Source organism: Prinia subflava, chromosome 3, assembly GCF_021018805.1.
Source record: "Prinia subflava isolate CZ2003 ecotype Zambia chromosome 3, Cam_Psub_1.2, whole genome shotgun sequence".
Taxonomy (NCBI): Eukaryota; Metazoa; Chordata; class Aves; order Passeriformes; family Cisticolidae; genus Prinia; species Prinia subflava.
Genome location: NC_086249.1, coordinates 71,722,234 through 71,743,417, shown reverse-complemented (window position 1 = coordinate 71,743,417; position 21,184 = coordinate 71,722,234). Strand labels below are relative to the sequence as shown.

General features: G+C 36.6%; 1 long non-coding RNA gene across 1 annotated transcript in view; it reads left to right on the top strand.

The window, feature by feature from the left end:
• The first annotated feature begins 1,952 nt into the window (after positions 1-1,952).
• The window catches only part of LOC134548649 (uncharacterized), a 32,573-nt gene continuing 13,341 nt past the window's right edge, over positions 1,953-21,184 (top strand). The window contains exon 1 of the long non-coding RNA XR_010079845.1: positions 1,953-2,691. This is a non-coding gene — a long non-coding RNA (uncharacterized LOC134548649). The remainder of the gene's footprint in view (positions 2,692-21,184) is intronic.

The following is a 21,184-nucleotide window of genomic DNA, read 5'->3' as shown; positions in this document are numbered from 1 at the left end:
CAATAGACTCATCAGAGCTACTCCATGCTAGCTGCACTTGCCCACAAGACTCCAGCACAGACTATTGTGTTGTGGGTTATTTTGCTGTGGGAACTTCAGTCTTAAGAAACAAATGGACTGGCTTAACTATTAAGTGTCAGTCAAACTGACTATAGGGTGGGGGGTGGGAGGAACAATTTTTAAAATTTAATTAGCTTTCATCCTGTGATTGTTCTGTGCATTTGTATGGTTGGTATTGCCTCATTTAAGTCAATGAAATTCTGGTAAGAAGAGATGTATTTTTCCACCTTATTTATATGTTGTAGTAGCACTAACAACCTCTGGTTTTGCATGAGTGTTTATAGTCTTCTGATTATCTGTCCTATACATAAGGCGATAAATGTTATAATCTTCTATGCTATATCTATGTCTACTGATTTTACATCAAATTAGTTTTTCAGATTCTGGATGAAACAAAACAATTGTTTTGTCTGTTTGTTTGGTAATACAGCTGTTCAGTAACACTTTTTAGATGTAAATAAGAATATAGACCTGTGGGTAATCCTTCATTTTTCCTCTATTATTCAGACAGTAACATTGGTCTTAATAAATACTTTTCCTCTCTGTTTATCTCCTTACCCTAATGCCCTGGAAATAAGATTGCCTTACCCAGAGATAGAGAGAACATCCAGGATTGTCACCTAACCATGGAACCTATTTCACATTTCATTGGTTGTGTGAATGAGCTGTGAAAATTGCTTCCTGTTTCTCTAAAGCATCAGGACAGTGGTTTGCATGGGTAAGATTTCTTCTGTTTATGTGAAGCAAAACTCATCCACTGAGTTAATTTCAAAGTCTTAAAACTGCCTTGCATCTTGTTAAATTTGATCAAATCTATTCTGCCCTGTGAATACCTGTTCCCTATCAGAGGCATTGCAGTTATCTCTTGTTTACAGCAAGCTATTTGTAAGAAAGAAAGAAAAAATTAAAACAAACAAACAAAAACTCACAGAAACCAACCAAATAAGAAAACACACAGCCTTACTCTTTTCTCGTGTTTTCTTGGCTTTCCCAAATTGAGAGGAAGCTACTTGCAGTGTATCAAGGAACACTTGAACAAGGACAGTCTATTTTTAAAAGAAGATGTTTTGTCTAACAAAAAAACACCCAGAAAAAAACCACAAACAACAAAAACAAAAGCTCAAATAACAGTGGTGGGAACCTAATTTCGAAAGCTAAGTTAAGTACTTTTCATCCTTTTTTCTACTAACATCCTTCCACTTCCTTGAGATACTAATCAGATTTGAAAGTACCTAGTAAACCTGAGAATATTTAAAATTAGTGAAATGTAAAATCACAGATTGTATTCAAGTCCCTGGAACTATGTCTAGTACCATTAAAACTGTAATACATATGGACTGTGTATTTACCTGTTTAGGCCTTTCAAATTAACTAAAATAATAAAATAGAAAACAATTTCTTCTACTAAATCTAGTGCCCCATGCTGTACAAGTGGTTGAGAGCAGGGAGATTTGGGAAAATATTTTTGTGGAGGCCTAGATTCCATTTCATCCCTTGAAAACCAAGGGAATTCAAAGCAGCTATGAATCCAGTCTTTGAGAACTGTGTGTGCAGCCCTGAATGACCAAAAGCATACCTGCAACATGCCTGCAAATTGGCATATATTGTAGCAGCCTTAAAGTCTTCTATCCAACTCTAGTTCTGAGGACTTCATTTTTGGTTTCCTAGGTGGGTTTGTTTTTCTTTTGATTTTCTTTTTCCTGTTGAAAACTAGTTGATTTTTGAACAAAATCTATTGCAGACAGAAAACTAGCTGCCTTCCTGGTTATTTTGCAGCCTAAAATATGGCAAGATAGCTAAGCAATAACACTGGCACAACCCTTGCACAGAGGAATGTCAGAAACTCTTTGAACTTACATGCAACCCTGTAATTTACAGTAAAAAAGGGGGGAGCAAGGGGTAGAACATGGCTTAATAATCTGTGTAAAAAATACAGTTTCACCATATTTTCAAGGTATGTCACATTGTCAGGAGAGACTTGAGCTAAAAAGGGAAAAGAAATTTTATTCTTTATCCTGAATAACAGTGTGAATAAAAACACTGCATTTGAATGTTTTAACTAAATGCTGAGTAAATTAAGTTCTTAACAGATGGGTTAACCAGTAGTTGGCTAGAAAGATAGCTCTATAAAATTAAGTTATGGGATCAAATTATTTTTTAATATTCTACCTATCCTTAACTGTCAGTGAGGCATAAAATCTTTATTGTGATAAAGGCCTGTCCATATTTTACTGCTTCATTTGAAAACACAGATTTTTTTAAAAAAAACTTTCTTAAAATACCATAATCATACAGTAGGAATTCATATTTTTGTTAGCAGAAAATAGTGCAACCTATGGATTATTCAAGACAAAAGTAGAAATTTCTCCTCATGCTACCCAGACGAGCTTTCCCTTGGCAAAAAAACAGGTGCTCATCACCTCAACAGAGCATCAGGAATGAGACCTCCTGTCTTCAGCTGATTGCCAAACAAAACACCCACCATTATAGGTGGCAAAGTTCAGTGACTGAAAAAAAAAAAAAAAGAAAATTGGCCTGTAGTTTAAAGATCCAGCCCTTCAAATGCCATTTCTGGAGGAGGAGCTCCCAAAGGAGGGTCTTCCCAAGATGTGACAGTAGTACTCTGGCTCTGTGAGTATGCCTAATAATAGAAGCTGAAAGCAACGTGCTGCTGCTTGTGCATCTGCAACTGCCACAGAGAGAGAGCAGGAGGTGCAAGTGTCCGGGTGGGAAGGTGTTACTCTGCTCCTTTAACCAAGGAGAGGAAATTCAACACTCTGGTTCTCCAGTGAACAGAGCTTATTTCATTCTATTGGAGACAAACGAAATTTTAGTATTAGCAGAGCTAATATTTTTCTTTCAGAATTGCTGAGAATATCTAGCAGTGAATAACTCTTAATCAGACTTGTTTATTCACATTAAAAGTCAGAGCAGGTCACATTGTTTGCTTGGTGCCATTTGGTCTGCACTTAGTCCTTCCTGAACAGGAAGTCCTTAAGATTAAAGATTGTATTTTTATGGTCCCTTGCCTGCTTACCCCTAGCTATTACCTGAAGAGCAATGTAACCAGGAATCAGTTTCTAGAAAGGATATTAACAACCATTAATATGTGTGTATGTCACGATGAAAAATAGGAGGAAATCAAAGTAGAGCAATATGGTGAAAGCAAAATTGCAAGAAACAGCAAAGTGATTGTTCACAATATTGGGAATAAGGGGTACTTAGACAGAGGTATTTTCTGTCCAGAGGTCAGCAGAGTGCTAGACCACTAGAATGTATTTAAATTTAAGCAGCTGATATGATTTAAATACTCCAAAGTTATTTGCCACCAGACCTATATTCATGTCCATTTTATAAGTTATGAGGGGTTTAAAGTGCTTGCTCGTCAGGAAAAAAAGAAACAAAGACAAACAACCTAGCTAGATCTTTTTTCTCAGCATTGCAGAAATCGTGTAATGACACAAGAATGAAAAAGAAAACTCTAAATAAAGTGAATGGTATGTCCAGGAATGTCAGGAAGACTGCTTGCTTTCATAAACCAATCATTCTGACAGCTCTATTATTACATGGATATTTATATTTAGATTTTATATTTCTACTTTACTCACTGTAACTTACTCAATGAATTAGCTTGACAAGATCTTAAATAAAATGGAATTAGCATTTGAAATTAAGCCAGCTATATACTATCCTAGTATATAAAAAAATTTTGCTGCGATCTTTTAGGGATGAAATCCAAAGGAAGGATTTTGTGAAAAATATCTGCACAAGAAAAACTGAACTTCAATATTTTTGCTCTGTATTGAATCTGTGTATCACTTGTCATTTAGACATTAATGGATGGAGGGGGCTCTAGACTCGAGCAGCAGCAAGGGATTCTAGACAAAACTGCAGGCAAGATGCTCAGCTCATCCAATGCCCAGGGCATGCAGAGGGACAAAGACCACTGCCAAATGTGTGTTTGAAACTCCTGATCTCTGGGGACACTGATTACTAAGAAAGTCTGAGGCTGCAAAACCACCTGTATCAGCCCTGTGCATTGCCAGGTCACATATTGTTCTAGTTTACCTAGCGCAGGAGTGGATTTATGCACACAGTTCTCTTAAATTAGCTAGCATATGTTGATACAGAGTTTTATTATACCAGATTTACAGTGACTGTGGGATGACAGCCAATATTCAAACAAGAATAAAGCTACATTGTAATTCAGATGTCATTTTCAGCCAAGATTTCCAGAGAATAAAATAGTCCTCACTTCCCATCACCACTCTCACCGCTTTGCACTCTCCTGCTGTTTTGTTCCTTGTGGTAACACGATGTTTATTCAGGCATCCAATAACTTACAGGTTAAATTAACCTTTCTTTCTTTCTTTCTTTCTTTCTTTCTTTCTTTCTTTCTTTCTTTCTTTCTTTCTTTCTTTCTTTCTTTCTTTCTTTCTTTCTTTCTTTCTTTCTTTCTTTCTTTCTTTCTTTCTTTCTTTCTTTCTTTCTTTCTTTCTTTCTTTCTTTCTTTCTTTCTTTCTTTCTTTCTTTCTTTCTTTCTTTCTTTCTTTCTTTCTTTCTTTCTTTCTTTCTTTCTTTCTTTCTTTCTTTCTTTCTTTCTTTCTTTCTTTCTTTCTTTCTTTCTTTCTTTCTTTCTTTCTTTCTTTCTTTCTTTCTTTCTTTCTTTCTTTCTTTCTTTCTTTCTTTCTTTCTTTCTTTCTTTCTTTCTTTCTTTCTTTCTTTCTTTCTTTCTTTCTTTCTTTCTTTCTTTCTTTCTTTCTTTCTTTCTTTCTTTCTTTCTTTCTTTCTTTCTTTCTTTCTTTCTTTCTTTCTTTCTTTCCTTCCTTCCTTCCTTCCTTCCTTCCTTCCTTCTTTCTTTCCTTCTTTTCTTTCTTTCCTTCTTTCCTTCTTTCCTCCCCATGCTTTTGGAATAGTACAAACTAAAATAAATTAAATGTTTTAGCACTGTGGTATTCAATTTCCCAAGCTTTTTTTTCAAATTAATCTCTATCATAGTTCATATAGCTAAAATTTCCCTGTAGGCAGAACATAATGCCTTGAGAAGTACTGGAGCCTTATATTTATATATTAAGGCAGTAAGGAGTTAGAGTATGCACAGGAAAGTTCAGAGACAGGCCTAAAACCCCGATCTTGCCCAGGGAAGATAATACGCTAGGAGAAATGAATCATCTTATATTCATTACATATGAATATTCTCCAGTACTAGTAGTTCTACAAAAATATTATAGACAAGAAGGATCCTGTCTTCCTTTAAACATCTGGTAAATGTTCAGGTCAAAGTAATAGTTCATTCTTGAGAAGATGCAGAGTGTTTTATGCCACGGATGTTTACTTGCCTTTAAGCATTTCAGACTCCTCTTTCTATCAAACATTTGCAAAAAAAAATGGTTTCACTAAGCAAACAGGTGAGATGAGACTTTATTAAATTAAACAAGTCTAAAATAAAGGCTTATTTAACTGTAGAAGTTGCTTGTGAGGAATAAAAGATTTTAATCAAACTTGCCATCAACACTTTCAAAAGGAAAATCCATTTTTCAGTTGTGGCTTGGTCAAATTCTTTGAAGTATTAATGTAACCCTGAGAAACTGACTATTAGTCTCAAGCAATTGCTGGACATTAGACACAACAAAAACAGGAAAAGTTCAAGAGTCTCTGTTGACTTTCCGCTTGATTGTAACAAACTACTCACTTTCTGGGTTTTCTTTTTTGAAGTGGAATTTTTTACAGCAAGGCCAGGCTTTGTTTTTTTCTTTTTCTTCTTTCTTTTTTTTTTTTTTTTTTTTTTAATTTCCTTGCTACACAAAATTCCCACCAACCTGTGCTCTCTCTTTTAGTTCAAACATGAAGGATTGCTGTTTGAATTTAATGCACACACTGCTAACTCCATTTAATTCAAAGGCACAGCTTCAGTGTACCTGAAAGGAAAACCTGAAACATCAGTTCATGGGTCAGAAGCAAATCTGGCTGGTAATTTCAGCTTCTTGTGAAATATCTTGTCAATTAAACAGTGTCCACCTATCTAGAGATGGAAAAGTACCACTTATTCCTGTTGTAAATGTATTTATTGTGCGGTACATTGCTGCATTTTGTCAGTACTCAGATAGAATTAAATAAGGAGAACCTTATTTATGTCTTTTCCATTATCTCCAGAAAAAAAAGAGCTGAACAGAAATATTGTCCCATAGATCAAAAAATGCTAGGGGATAACCCACTAAGATTAGTACATTTGCATTGCAAAACAGAGAAAAGGAAAGTTAGGTGCATTAGCACCAGGATATTCCACACTGAGGCAGTCTGACTAAGGAACAACATCTCATAAAGTAGACACACACTTCACACAGTATTCATATACTCAGAGGAGTGCTCTTTTATGAGTGCTTTAATACTTTGGGATCATGTGTGTTGTTTTAGAGTTGCATTAGTCACACCCTGGGGAAATGTGAGCTTCCACGTCTGCCCATTTCAGTGCTGCCTTACCTTGACCCACAGAATTTACCACATTAAGAGAGGATTTAAATCTTGATTATTTTCACCTGTTGGCTTTCAATCTTTTTTTTTTTTTTTTTTTTTTTTTCTTTTTTTTCCTTTTTTTTTTTTTTTTCCTTTTTTTTTTTTTTTTTTTTCCGAAGAGGTCTGCCCTCTAAGAGTGATGCAGCTCATAAAACTGGTGACCTTTGCCTGGCTTCTTGATTTAAGCAGAACAGAGGAGCAAAGGGACTTTCATGCACTGGTAGGAGAATAAAAATAAAAACCAAAATTGTTGCCAGTCCCTATTCAGGTGAAAGGATTAAGAAAAGCTCTTTCATTTCCATTCTTATTATGAGGGTGAGCATAACTGCTTCCCAGGCTTTCCTGCACTACCCAGTTCCCACTCCCTTTACAGCTAGAGGGTAGGAGCACCCTGCTTGGACATGCCAGTCTGTTGCACATCCTGTTGGTTTAGGGGTTCCCTGTGATTCCATACTGCTTCACGTATAGAAAAAGTTCAGTTGTGCCCTGTTTTGTGTCCAAAGACAGAGAAATGGAGGCAGAAAAAATAAAAATCTTCTATATTTTTGTTCCTAAACAAAACTATCCTTAACTTCTCAAGACTGCTTAAAACTTCAGACAGTTATCTAGAAGAGAAAATTATCATGACATCCCACAGAGATGTCCCCAAACCCCTTTGCTGTAACTGCCTAGTAGGAAAATCTGTGTTGTTCACTTCTGCGAGTAGCTCAGTATACTTGCAACCTGACAGGATCTGGATTCCCAAACTTGTGAGCTGCCACATGATGATACATCAATTCATTCAGACTTTCTATGGCAGGGAAAAGAATGTGTGAGGAAAAGAGAAAAGAGAGAAAAAAGGAAAAAAAAAGAAAAAGTCCTCATTCTTTCACTTCTTCACCTTAGAACTTTCATCTTATTTTCCTGTACTTTTCCCCTCTCATGATTATTCATTCCAAATCTTATCAAAATAGTATAAAAAACTAGAAAATTCCTCAAGTTTTCTCACTGTTTCCAAGTCAAAATGCACTGTAGAAGGATTCAGGAACTTTTAGAGATTTACTAACAGAAAACCTTCAGCTTCACCTGACACCTAGCAGAGGTTTAGTAAAATCCAATCAAAATTACATCAAGTAACAATAAACAGGGAGGGAACTTTTGACAGTAGAAGTCAGAGTCATTGGAGGAGGTGAAGGCCAGTGGTGAGAGGAGAGGAGGGATGGTAACACAAAAGCACAGCAAAGGACAACGTAAATGGTCCTGCTGTGGTAAGGCTGATAATGATGTAAGTGGGGAAAGGATGTTTAACAATCAGCAAAAATGAATAGGTTCTGGAGGATAATCAAGAATGGAATTGAACTGAGAGGAGTATGGGAGGAACAGAGAAGGCTCTAAAGGTTTTGGAGAAGATTTATTTGAACTGAAACTTCAGTTGATTTGTATCTCAAGAGAGAACTACAGCATAATAAGTCAAAATATACCTCTTCTTTAATATTGCAGAATACAGTGACAAATGTTATTACACAAACTTCTCCTTAAATGACTATCCTACTATATCTTTGATGCAGTTCACAATATTAGGTTATCTACATTAAGCAATCACAACCCCTGCTCAGGCTTGTAGTAAAATGCAGTGGTACTCTTCCATTTGAGATCTATTGGACCTCTGTAATTCAGAACCTAGAATGCAAAACAGTAATGCAGAAGATCTATTTGTTTTGTTTGTTTACTTTAATTTTAACTGGAATAAAATGTCAGCTGTGAAATGCAGATATCTAAACAGTTTTCCTTTTTTTTTTTTAATTCTGAAGAGGTGTCTTGACTAGATGTGTAACCTAGGTTTAATTAAACATTGTACTGTTTGTTTTTTTTTATGCCCAACACTGCCTTTTTCTTCTAATGATCTGTTTTCCCCTTTTCATGACTGTTTCCCATTTCCTCTTGATGTCATTGGCACTGATGTTATTCTCTCAAGCAAACTTTTACTGTTTCATCTATCCCAGTTGCCCTTGCTATTGTTCTCCTCCCCTTTGTATTGCTGTCCTTATGTGTCCTATGACCTTATTACTGTGCAACTCGTAACCTTTTCTTTTGGCAACCATTTACAGGAAAGACATGAAGTTACTGAGATGACCAGCAATGAGCTAAATGTCCTAACTCTCATTACTGACAGCTGGTGCTTGAACTATGGGATTTTCAAGGTACAAATGAGGAGCAGTCCATATAGTAAACAAAGTCTAATGCTAAATGACAATGTGTTATCCTGTAGAGACCACGACAGTGATTTACAGTAGGGATCATTGTTGCTCAGAGATTTATTTAAGGTTTTGAATGATAGCCTGGAAGATAACATGCTTTATTCAGCTCACAGGTGTAGAGTACAAGCAGCCAGGGAATTTTATTGGACTAGGATGGAATGAAGGTATACCAAAGTCTGATAATGTCAGTGCAACTGAATGAAAATATGGAGATGGAGTGGAGATAGAGTGAAAAGACAAGTGGGAAGAAAAGACAAAGAAAATAAAAGAGGCAGAAAAACAGTTTTTCTCTGAAATGTATCCTCATAGAATTTCCTACAAGTGCTACATTTAGTTCTGGGCTCCACATTCATATTGGGAAGTGGTTAGAGTGCAGGCAGGACTTGTAGAAAAGCACACATGCCTATAGTGCAACACAGACACCATGTCAGCCTGCAGACACCTGAAACCATTCTGCCAAGACAGGCTGGGGATTAACAATGGAGAACCAACATCTGCATGGCTCCCAGTTTGGCACAGCATCCTGAGTGAGTTTTGCAGATGCTGCCAAACCCCAGGATTAGTAACTAAACAACTTAAGTTTTCAAGGCAGGTTTCTACTCCTGCAATCCCACATGTGAGTTTCTAGATGGGCATAGATGCTTGGATAAGTGTTTATTAGAAAAGTGAAAAGTGAAGAAAAATTTTTAAAGGTCCGCAGTCTGGGCAAAAAACAGAAGCTGAGTCTAGGGAAAACAGCATCTCTTCAGTTGAAACCTATGAGAACAGTAATTTCAGTAATTTTGTGGGTAATGAGGCTTTTTCTTCTTGCACTGTTGTCATGGTTGCATGCTTACACATTCATTAGTTTGTCCTTTGCTGAAAATCACTGATAAAAACCAGAAAATGCTCTCACATCTCCAAAAGGCCTTGAATCTTTCTCAGTTTGCTTCCTCCCCCAACAAAAAAAAAAAAAAACCCTAAGCTAACCTTGAAGATGCTGAAGTCTATTAAGATGTAAATGGGGGGAGAAAATCATATTTGCTTATCATGATATTACCCACTTTAATATTCTGATGTTGTTCTCTAAGACGTGAACAATTTTCTTTCAGTAGCTGGTTTATTTGACTTAAGAAAAGCTAGAAAAATCTTTTTGGTGACTATTGCTTGGGCATCCTGCCAGCTCCATCTGCAGCAGCGAAGTTCCTACATGAAGCTATGTTGTGTATTTTGTTAAATTTTTTAGGTTTTTTTCTTTAGTGCTTTTTAACCTCATGCCTATGCTACCATATAACCCTTTGTTGTTTCAAGACAATGAAAATCATCCTCTGAATGTAATTCAGCAGTTTTCAGTCCAGTGCAGCAGAGATCTGTAACAGTGCCAAGCAAGACATTGATAATTACACAGAATCTAATACAGAAGATCAAAAACTTCTGTTTTGGGGATCATTAAACTATCCAAGAAGAGAGATTAAAACACAGTTGAAGGAGAAAGGCAGTTTTCACTGGGAAAAGAAGCTGTAGAATAAAACAAAAAGTAGAGAGAAGGAAGTGTGAAGGCTTTGAAGTTGAGCCACAACTCAGCTAACACTCTGATTTATACACACAATCTTTCTTATTTTTTCCCACAGTAAATCATTATTGCATGAGAGGTTTTGGTATCTAGTGGCTGCACAGGAGGAATTCTTATGTAATTTTTCTTTGGTGCTGGGTAAGCCTCCCTTCTAATTCTTCCCTCCCATCTTTCGAGAACTTTGAATATTTATGCAAAGTTTGTAGACACAGAATAGGCTAAACAAATCTGTTCAGAAATATCTCTGAAGAGTAATATGATTCTGTGTATTACCTCCAGACTATGTTTTCTACTTTACTTGCTGAATCAGAGCCTTAACTAGTGTAAAACTGGCATATTGCAACTGTGTGTTCAGATCTCTTTCATCATGTCAATATAAAATAGTTTAATATCCATTTTGATTGTAAGGATGTAGGAGAGAAAAATAAGTATACATTTAAAAACTTGAAGGTTTATACAAATGTTTCATGTTTAAAGATGATAAGAATCTCCTGCATTGATTGACAGCACTGTAAATTTCTCCACACTGTCAAGAATCAGGGAGCTAGGGTAGAGTTAATTCAGTAAATAAATTTGAACTCTTGAGAAAACAAATGCTGTAATTCAGAACTGAGGCTTGAGGTACACAGAAATATCATAGTGTCTTACTGTTACATTTGAAGTGTTTGATTTTGCTAAGTCTTATGTATCACCTGTTACAATTATTCAATGTCTGTAGTGGGTAAATTTATTTACCTGGGAAGTACTGTGAGACATGATGATGCAATCATAAATTATTCAAAGCCCAGGGTATTTTGAAGAATTTGGGTGAGATTGAGGAGAAAATTATTACAGTATCAAAAGTTAAAGCTCCTTGAGGCAACAGTCACAGCCTCTCTGCATTTCGTGTGCAGAATTGCATTTTGCAATTGCATTTTGGATTTAAGCAATCCATATTGCTTAAAAAGCCACTGTGCTAGTTTGGGCTGAAATAGAGCTAAATTTCTTTATAATAGCTGGCATAGGGCCATGTTTGGATTTGTACTGAAAACAGGTTGACAACACAGGGATGTTTTTGTTATTGCTAAGCAGGGCTTAGACAGAGTCAAGGCCTTTTCTGCTTCTCATATCTTTCCACCGGTGAGCAGGCTGGGGGTGGGGAACAAGGAGCTGGGAAGCAACACAGCTGGGACAGCTGACCCCAACTGACCAAAAGAATACCCCTTATAACATGATGATGTGCTCAGCAAGAAAACTGGGTGGGAAGGTTGGTGGATGGTGGGGGGCACTGCTCGGAACCTGGCTAGGCATGGGCCAGCTGGTGTTGAGAAACTGTTTTCATGGTATAATGTGTATTTATTTGGTTTTATTTTTATCTGTCTTTGTTATTTTTACTCTTTTCCTCCTTATTATTGTTATTGTTGATTGTAAGTTATTAAACTGCATTTGTCTTGGCCCACAAATTTTCTCACCCCATCACACTGAGGGGGCAGTAAATGAGGAGTTGTGTAGTGCTTAGTTATCAGCTGAGTTTAAGCCGTGTTCAGAACTGTGTTAGGAATCTCAGCTTGTGCCATCTAAACTGTCCCAGAAAGATGATGGAAATGCATAGGAGCCAGTAGACAAGAGACATAAGACACTAAACAATGTCAATGTAAATAAACTAAGTCAATAAATTTTTCATGCCATCAGGCAAGGATAGAAACCAGACCACATTATCTCATGTTAGAAAAATAGCCTAAGAAAGCAATATTTCATTTATCAAAAATTTACAATACCCTTGTCACTGTCAGTCTGTTGGATGTTAAAAAACTGGAACGTCTACTAGCACAAAACAACAATTTTCTTGTGACAGAAAAAACAATGGGAAAATGTTGTTTCACTTACACCCTCAAGTATAAGTGCCTTCACTTACAATTGAAATAACTTTTATCTTATTGTTATTATGAAATAATAATTTTTATCTTATGATGATGATGATAATGAAATAACTTTTTTTTTAACCTGAGCAAGTGAGATTCCAAAGGCAGCGATCTTCTATCAATTTTCTATTTGTTTTTCTAAGTACAAGAAAAAAAATAAAGCACAGCTCAACATATATAAATATTTATAAATGTTCATATGAGTGTAAATATACACATTATATGTTCATATGTACATCTACATGAAGCCTACACACACCCCAGGCAGTATCACTACACTTGTGCTACTTCTACTGAACGGTATCACCATTTCTGACACTGGAGATTCCAAATCCTTCCCCAGCCTGGAACAGAAATGCCTGCAGTTAATTTTGCTTCTCAGCCTTTTCTGCAGTGTTATGACACTTCCAAGGGGATGCCTGCACCTTTGGGCACTGCTTTGTGTATTCCACCATACAGGCTCTTAGTGTAAGTAGTGTGGCAAGTACAGCATCAGCAGTAGCCACAGTGAGCACACACTGAGACACTGGTGACCTCCCCAGCGCACCCCAGGAGGGAACAGAGACTGAACTTTCCCCCTCTCCGTGTCACACAGACAGGAGGCTTCTGCACTATGGTGTTGCTCTGCTGTCACATCTCTCAGTAAAAATCCTGTCATTCCCTTTTCCACTGCTACTTGTAGCTGCAGGCAGCAGACTCGGGGGAAACAAAGAACTTATGTCAAATACCTTCTCTTAACTAAATTCAAGGATTGCCAGAGATTATGTCCAAGTCCTATTTAAACCAAAAAAGCCCCAAATCTGATCCACTGAAGAATTGATCCTAGCTTGAACTAGTTCTTGCTAAGTGTACATAAAAGGTTAGTCCAGAATTGCATTATCACTGTCTTTTGTAGGTAGAGAGGGTAATCACTCCATATCCTCCTCCTGTTCACTAGAGAAGATACTTTCATTTTGGTCCCAGAATGCAGAGACCATGTATTTTAATGTACTAAAACAGTGCAAATTCAGTAATAAAATCATCCCATGATTGCAATGTAAGTTAGGTGAATCCACTGAATCATGGTAAATAATTACGTATTCTTATCTCAAAAATCTGAAAAAAATTTGATCATTTTTTAATCTGAACTTTAAAGGAATGTACTATTTTGCCTTAGAAGCCATGAAAATGTATTCATATGTCTGTCCTTAATATGTAGTCACACTTCAAAGAATGCACAGTTTACAAAAGTGTACATGTACATACTGTGAGTAGTATCTCAAAAATGCTGTATCCCTAACCAGCACTGATGCTCATTCAGGTCTGTGCATGACTTGATCACAATTCTCAATAAAAAGTACTTGCTAAGTTTTGATGCAGCTGACAAAAATAAAGAGAAAGGTAGTTTTTGTGGAGACAATTCAGCTCTGGGACACCCGTCCTAGTTTTAGTACCCTGGATCAACCACAGAGCTTCCCACAGTGTTTCTATTTGACTTCAGGCGAAATTATTCACCTACGCTGTGATTCAGTTCCCCAGGCACAAAATAAAGACATTTTCTTATCTCACTGGGGTGTTATAATGACAAAACTGAGTAACAGTGATGTGCTCACATGCTAGAGCAGACAGCCACGGAAGTACTTAGACCGACAGTAAGACATACAACCCAAAAGTTTAACTCAAATTATCTGATACATTCTAAGGGCTCTTATCTTTAAAGGGAAGCCTTTCCATAAGCAAAGCAAATGATCTAGTCTCAGGCTAACTAGGCTAAGTGGGATCTTTCTTCTTTCCTTTGAACAGGTTTCAAAGTAAAACAAGATAAGCAGAAGCTCCTTAGAGGACCTCTCTTCACAGAGAGCTGGGATGTGACAAGAAGTGCAAAGCATCTCTAATTTCAGGAGCAAAAGCTTTAGTTTGGTAGGGTGAAATGTAGTGTTTACATCCACAATAGATAAAAGAAAGAAATTCCCCAGTCCTCAGGGGATGTGCCACAGGGAATTCTTTTCCCTTTGTTTTCCCCTTTGTTTTAAGTGCAGACAGATGCCAATCAATGAAATATGTATGCTGCAGGAATTTAGAGAAGACTTTTGACACAGTACTAAAACATACACCTTTCTCTTAATAGATGGATCCATCCATGTGTAGTTTATAGCTGCTAAATAAATAAATTATACATATTGAAAACTATTTTTTTATTAATTGATTAGCACTAAAAATATACTGCTAGTAAGATTTTACAGAAGTTGTTTTGGATGGAAATTGATACATAATCTAATTTAAATGCCTGTCATGGTTGGGTTGTTTTTGGTTATTTTTTTCACAAAATAATGATAATATTGAAGTGTGAAAACACATCTCTATAAAAATACTTTTAAAAATCAGAATTTCTATCATGTTCTTAAATATAACTTACATTTTTTTCAAAAATAACGCCATCCTACTCTCCACAAAGTAACGCATCGCTTGGCATTTGTGTATGCACATTTTCTTTAGAGACAGACAAACAATTTTCTCAGTAATTTCGTCTGTTCTGAGAATGACTGAAAACTGATCATTCTTTCTGAAAGCAAGGAACTTTAAAATGAGTTTTAATGCTTTGTTCTCTGTATTTAATACTTGATGCCAAAGCAGTTCTCCAACACAAGTAATACTATATACACTGTCTTCACTGCAGTGACACACAATAATTGTATGTGTGCTCAAACTCCTGCCTCAGTCAGTTAATCATTTTTGCATCAAGTCTCTCTGGAGAGACTTATAGCACCTGCCAGTAGTCTCTCAATAAAAGTAGACTAATAGCCATCACTATTCTTTAGTACACACTGAAGAAAAGCAGCTATATCTTAATGGGTCAGACACGTTCATATATTTTTCCACAAGTTTGTTTCCCACCCATAGCAACTGTGATTCAACCTCATCACCTGGCATATTTACTGTTCTGCAGGTAATAAAAATTGGTATGTCATCCTACTATTGCTTTGCCACTTGGGTGCATCTGAAGCGTGTCATTTGAGGTCACAGACCTATTATCCCAGCACAATTGCATGAAGCCGATCACCCCGGTGTCAAGGTGTTATTAAGCCAGGAAGAAATTTCAGCAAGGGCCAATACCATCCAAAATGGTGAGAGATGCAGCTTTTTGTTGTCCCTGGGGTTTTTTTGTTGTTGTTGTTTTTTTGTTTTTGTTTTTTTTAAGGGTGAAAGTTGCAGAAAAGGTATCAGAGAACCCATCTGCATGAGCAAGTTTTGATAAGTTGCTTGACATCTTTCAATCTTTGGCTTCAGTCTCTATATCCGTGCAAATTTTCCAGAAATTAAGATAGTGGCTATAAAATAGAACATAATGTCAACAAAACAAACATCATTTATAGAAATTAAGTGCCTAACTTTGACACACAAAACGTGGCAGTATTAGTCAAGATGAGGAGTAAAACCTTGCCGAGAATTTACCAAGGTCTGTAAGTTGTGGCACTCCCTGCCCTTGCAGGCTTCAAGGAAGAACATGGAGTACTTGGCTGGTCTAACAACGAGACAGTTAAAAAACTTTGGTTAAGTTTTAACTTGAATGTTGGTGGTTCAAGAGATCTCAGTTAAGTAACTCTGACTTAGCTTGTATCATTTAGGAACACATTGCTACTCACTGAATAACATAAATACAAATATGCTCTTTCTTTACCTGTCACTAAACCCTCAGATATCCACACATAAGGGTAACAAAACCAAAGGGAAACTCCAAACAACATTTATTACAACTGTAAACCTCCTAATTTATCTCCTAGAGTGATTGTACTACCTAGGAAAAAGTGAGGAAAAGTTATCTCTACTCATTTTTCTCTCTCCTGTTTATCCTAAACACAAAACATCTTTCATAAATGACATAGCTTTTCAAATAAATTAAATACAGACATTTCTTCTAAAATATCTAAATTTAGAGTTCACTAGAGAGCTTGATACCAGCTATCTAATTCTTTTAAAACTCTGGGGGAAAGCTGTACTGACTATTAAAACCCACTAAATTAATTTAAATGTAAAACTCCTGTAAAGTAATTGTGTGTGCCCTTTTGAGATGTTTCCTGCTCTGCCAGACTGAGAGACCATGGATGTGCAAACTCAACCACCTCAGACTGAACCTACTGCAAAACCTCCTGTAGAAGTGGTAGGGAAGGGGCTGACCTCCAGGAGGAGGAAATCAGCATCACCCAAACCAAACCAGCCTAATGACACCTGGTGTAACAATTGCTGCGAGTACTTTTCTGGGACTGACAAAGTAACCCCCTGAGCTCCTTCCTCCACGTCCCCTGGCCCCCTGATTGGGGGCATGGACAGGTTAACCAGCTCCACTCTTCCTTTGGGTTTGATGGCAGCCCCACACCCACTGCTGCTGGAGGGAAGGGTGTAGGACACAGACTGCAAGATTGCTACCCAGATGTTTCAAGCCACCCACAGAAAGGCATCAATGGGCTATAAATTTGTGAGGGGAGAGAAAGATTTGCAAAAGAATTGAAGGCAACCATAGGGAGAAGCTGGAATAAAAGGAGCTCTGCTGGTGGTAGGGTATTGGTAGATGGACAGGCTGGGGGCTTTCCTGTTGCAATCTGCTCCCTGCTAGCCGTGAATTTTAACCACTTGTACACAGAGTGATTGCTTTCCTTGTTTAGACTTCTACTGACACACAGACACATAGTCAGACAAAGGTCAGAATTACCAAAATACCATAAATCGCCTACACACAACCTTTGAAAAAAGGAAGCATCTGGCTTCCCCCCCCAACATGGGGGTTTTTTCAAATTCTTGTGCAACCACATTGGGGATTTTCTTTACTTTTTTCTTTAAATTCCATGCAGTGTTAACCTTCACGGCTGATTATAGTCTTCCTTTTTGGTAAAGAATACGTTCTACATTTTTTGTATTTGCTTTAAGTACCAACTACAAAGAAAGAGACAAGTGCAATCCTGGACAATTTAGGAAACAAACCTAAAGTCCTGATTTCACTTTTTTTTTTTTTTTTTACTACTGAATAATAACTTTTTTCTAAAGTTCAATCTGTAGGTTCACAAGTGCAGGAAAGGACAAGTATTTTTATTTTGTCTCAAACACACCACAGCTATGTTGTACCAGCCAGAGCCATGTGTGTGTACATATCAGCGGAGCTTGCACCAGCAGGACAGGGAGGTCTTTCTTCTCCAAGGCCCCAGACCCTCAAGCTACCTAAACTGCCCCCAGTGCAGCCCAGTTGCTCAACTGGATTATGTTAGACAGAGCCACTAATTATCCTGTGATTTCCTATCACATTTGTTGGCAGAGAAGATCACTGATGCCCTTTTCCATTGGAGCTGCTTGAAAGGACAGAAGTGTGTTCCCGAGGTTATAGCCAAAGCAGGAATACCCACACCTGACTCCAATTTTCCCTAGATTTTCCTCAGGGGCTTTATCAAATAAATGATGTATACTCTGATGCATAACTTTTCCTCGTATCTTACTGCAGAAAACAATTGCAAAAAAATTTGCTACCAGAGTTATCTTCCAGGGATTTTTCATACATGAGATGAACATTAGGTTTTAATCTTTAACTCAAGAATCTTAGAAAATATCTGCAACTAAACTCAAGAAAAATCAGCATGATAGCAAAGTTTAGGAAAATTCTTTTATCTGAACTAAAATTTTAAATACAGTACAATATGTATTAAAGGAAATTACAGTGAGACACAAACCCCTCCTGGTCTAACATTCTCCAGATGATCAATAAAAAGCTGTGTGTTGTATCACAGAAGTTTGACCAGCATAGTTGCAGAGGAGGCCTGTGCAGTTCATTGCAAAAGCCCTTTGGGGACAGACAGCCTTGTTTCGAAACACTGTTATTTATCATCAGAAAAGCAAAAATCTATTATGAATCATGGTATCTGACATTAAGGCCTAAGCATATGCACAAGGCAGAAATACCTTAAAACACCTGACATTGAACTAAGGAAGTGCATATTAGAGGTATTTGTTTAATTTAGAGCAAAGAGCACACGTTGTTCACTTCATACGAGGTCTCACCCTGAAGCAGCCACACAAGATGACACGATTGCGTGACAGACCACAAATGCTTTTGGGCAAACAACCCAAAGAGCCCTTTGGCCATAATGCTTACAATATGATCAGAAGGTTCAGAGCCAAGGTGGACATAACCAGAGATCCCAGTTGTATCGGATGGCTCTTTGGATTTCATGGAGCATCAAGTTAGCTGATATTCTCAGTTAGAAAAGCACAGTCAGAACTGGACATGTAAAGTTTACTTCCCTTTTTCAGGGCTTAAAAAACTTTCAGATATCATCAATTATAAACAAACAGACAAAAAGACAAACCATTAGACTGGATCTTGAGGACAAGTAATTTATATTATTTGTAGTCTTGATGCCCAGGGTACTATGATTGTGCTTGATGTTCCCTATCCCATTATGTGCCTTCTACAAGAAAACCCAGTGGCTGGCTTTGAGTTTTCAAGTTATTTTTAAAGTCTGCATTATGCATTTAAAGTAAGATTTTTAAGGACAAGACATTTTGAAGTACATTACATCTGACTCAAACTAACAATGAATTTCTCTGTGGTCTTACTGGATGAAAAGGAACTCTTGGGTGAACCTGTTCTCTTTAATCACAGTGAAATAATACTCTTTGATTTTCAGTGCATGTCATTCGCAGTTATTTATAGGACAATGCTGGAAGTCAAAACAGTCATCAAGGGTTAGTAGATATTAGACTTAACATCATACGTTTTCATTAATGGGCTTAAATGAACAAGTAAAGAAATACTCCAGTGATTAAGGCTATTAGAAAACTAGTCACTCATATCAGGCACCAAACACGAGTCTCAAATTTCCATTAAAAAAGTATTTTCTGTCTTAATGAATGATTATTTGGTCACAATATGATTTTCTGAAAACAGCTAAATTATGATGCATCACTAAGTACTGATGGCTCAAAAATTTAATTGCCTGTGTCAGATTCTCTTCCTAAAAATCAAGCACTAGAATCTAAGCAGCTAAAACTATTATTTCTACAAATATAGCTAGTTTTAAGCAACATTACAGTCTTTTAAAAAGCCCATTGCCATCTGCTCTGTCAAAGTAATAAATGAAGAAGTTGGATTTACATGTGGCATTCTGTTAAATGAGGTAAAGTTCAGAACAGACTTTTGCTTCCCAGCAGATGGGAATCTCCCAGCAGGGATGGAAGTCAACAAAGAGGGTAGCAGGGGGTTTCCATAAATTCATGTGATCCCTGGGCAGAACTAAATGGATTAAATAACAAGGACTCTAGGAGTTAAGCTGTATCTTGTTATACTAAGATGTCTCTGCATATTAGGTACATAACAGTTATTCATCCTTTCTTGATAAAGTAGAAAAAACATACTATGCTTTTTCCTTGAATTCTGAGCTTGTTTTTCCTTGGGTCTTCTTGTGGAACTGCACAGCATGAGGTAAACTATAAATGTCTTCTACACAATAAGAAGATATTCAATAGTCTATATGATCATAGAGAAAGGCAAAAAGTGTCTGTGGATATCATTCAAGGGTTTCTGTCTAGTATCCTAAAACTGGTACTATTCATTGTTTATTAACAAATAAACATTATAACATATATAATACATATAATATATATAACAAATAAACATAAATATTGTGGATCACAGTATTTATTGTTAGAGGTTTTTAAAAATTATTTTTAATATTATTTACTTTTTACGACTGCAGAAGTGGACATATTTGCTAACATTTCCCTTGTTTTTCAGACTTCTATTTATCTCCCAGATTCATCACTATTGAAGAGTTAGCATTTAAAGATGAAAATATTCATGGGAAAGTGATTGGATGGGTACAATTTGTATCTTTAAAGTTATTTGCATGTTTGTGGGCAAAGAAATCACCATTGAGTTTAGGTTTTTATTTTAGGGCCTTTGAGCTTGAACAAGAAATTGAATAGCCAGTATTATAATGCATCTCAGTGAACAAATATATTTGCCTTTGAATAGTCTTTCATATTTGATTTTGACAGTATGTTTCAAAATTAGTCTCCTGAATTTTTATGCTTTGTCTGACATGGTTTCTGACATTTCTTGAACAAGCACCTGATCTGGAGTAAGGATTTTAAACTTGAGTTGTTTGTTTGTTTGTTTAAATTTACTTTGGCTGAAATCATGCCATTATTTGCATCAGTGATTAAGATGACTGCTTCTTGTATTATTGAATAGTAAGGCTGTTCTTTTTTTTTCCCACTGTTTTATGGCATTGGATTTTCAGTACATGAAAACCAAAATTTCCCTGCTAATGGTTTCAATAGATTGTATGAACTGGTTACTTGCAGTGCAGCCTATTTGAGATGCTGTATTTCACTTAATTCCAGCTCAGACAAACACAAGGAAAGTGTTTGTTCCTGTAGCAGAAGTATCAGACATTTGTTTAGTCTGAATGGTATTTTAATTAAGAAAAATTATTTTAAATTACACTTGATGTTTATAGAGAGAGTTGTATAATTTTAGGCACAATACAGATATATGCCCATCTACACCAATATATATCCACACAGGAATTTTGAATGGTTTTAATTAGAGGAATGCCTACAGGGCTTGTGTCACCTGATTGCCTGACTGCTGAAAAATAGTTTCTTCACTTAGGAATGATGATTGATTTAGAAATATGAAATAATCAATATGACTGTTGCAAATCTTAAAATATTGTTTACAGACTTTTCTGTTTAACCATCTTTTGTGCTTTATCTGACACTAAACCTCATAAAGGATAATCCCTTTCCCAAGGAGGCAATACATTTCCAAAAGTCCTTTGTTAAGGTGACAGGCCAGTAATTCTAACCCCATCAGCCCTCTTTTCCCATATTGCCAACTCTTAGCATGTGAAATAAGTTTAGAGGGAGGATCTCTCTGTCAAAACGCGTTCATC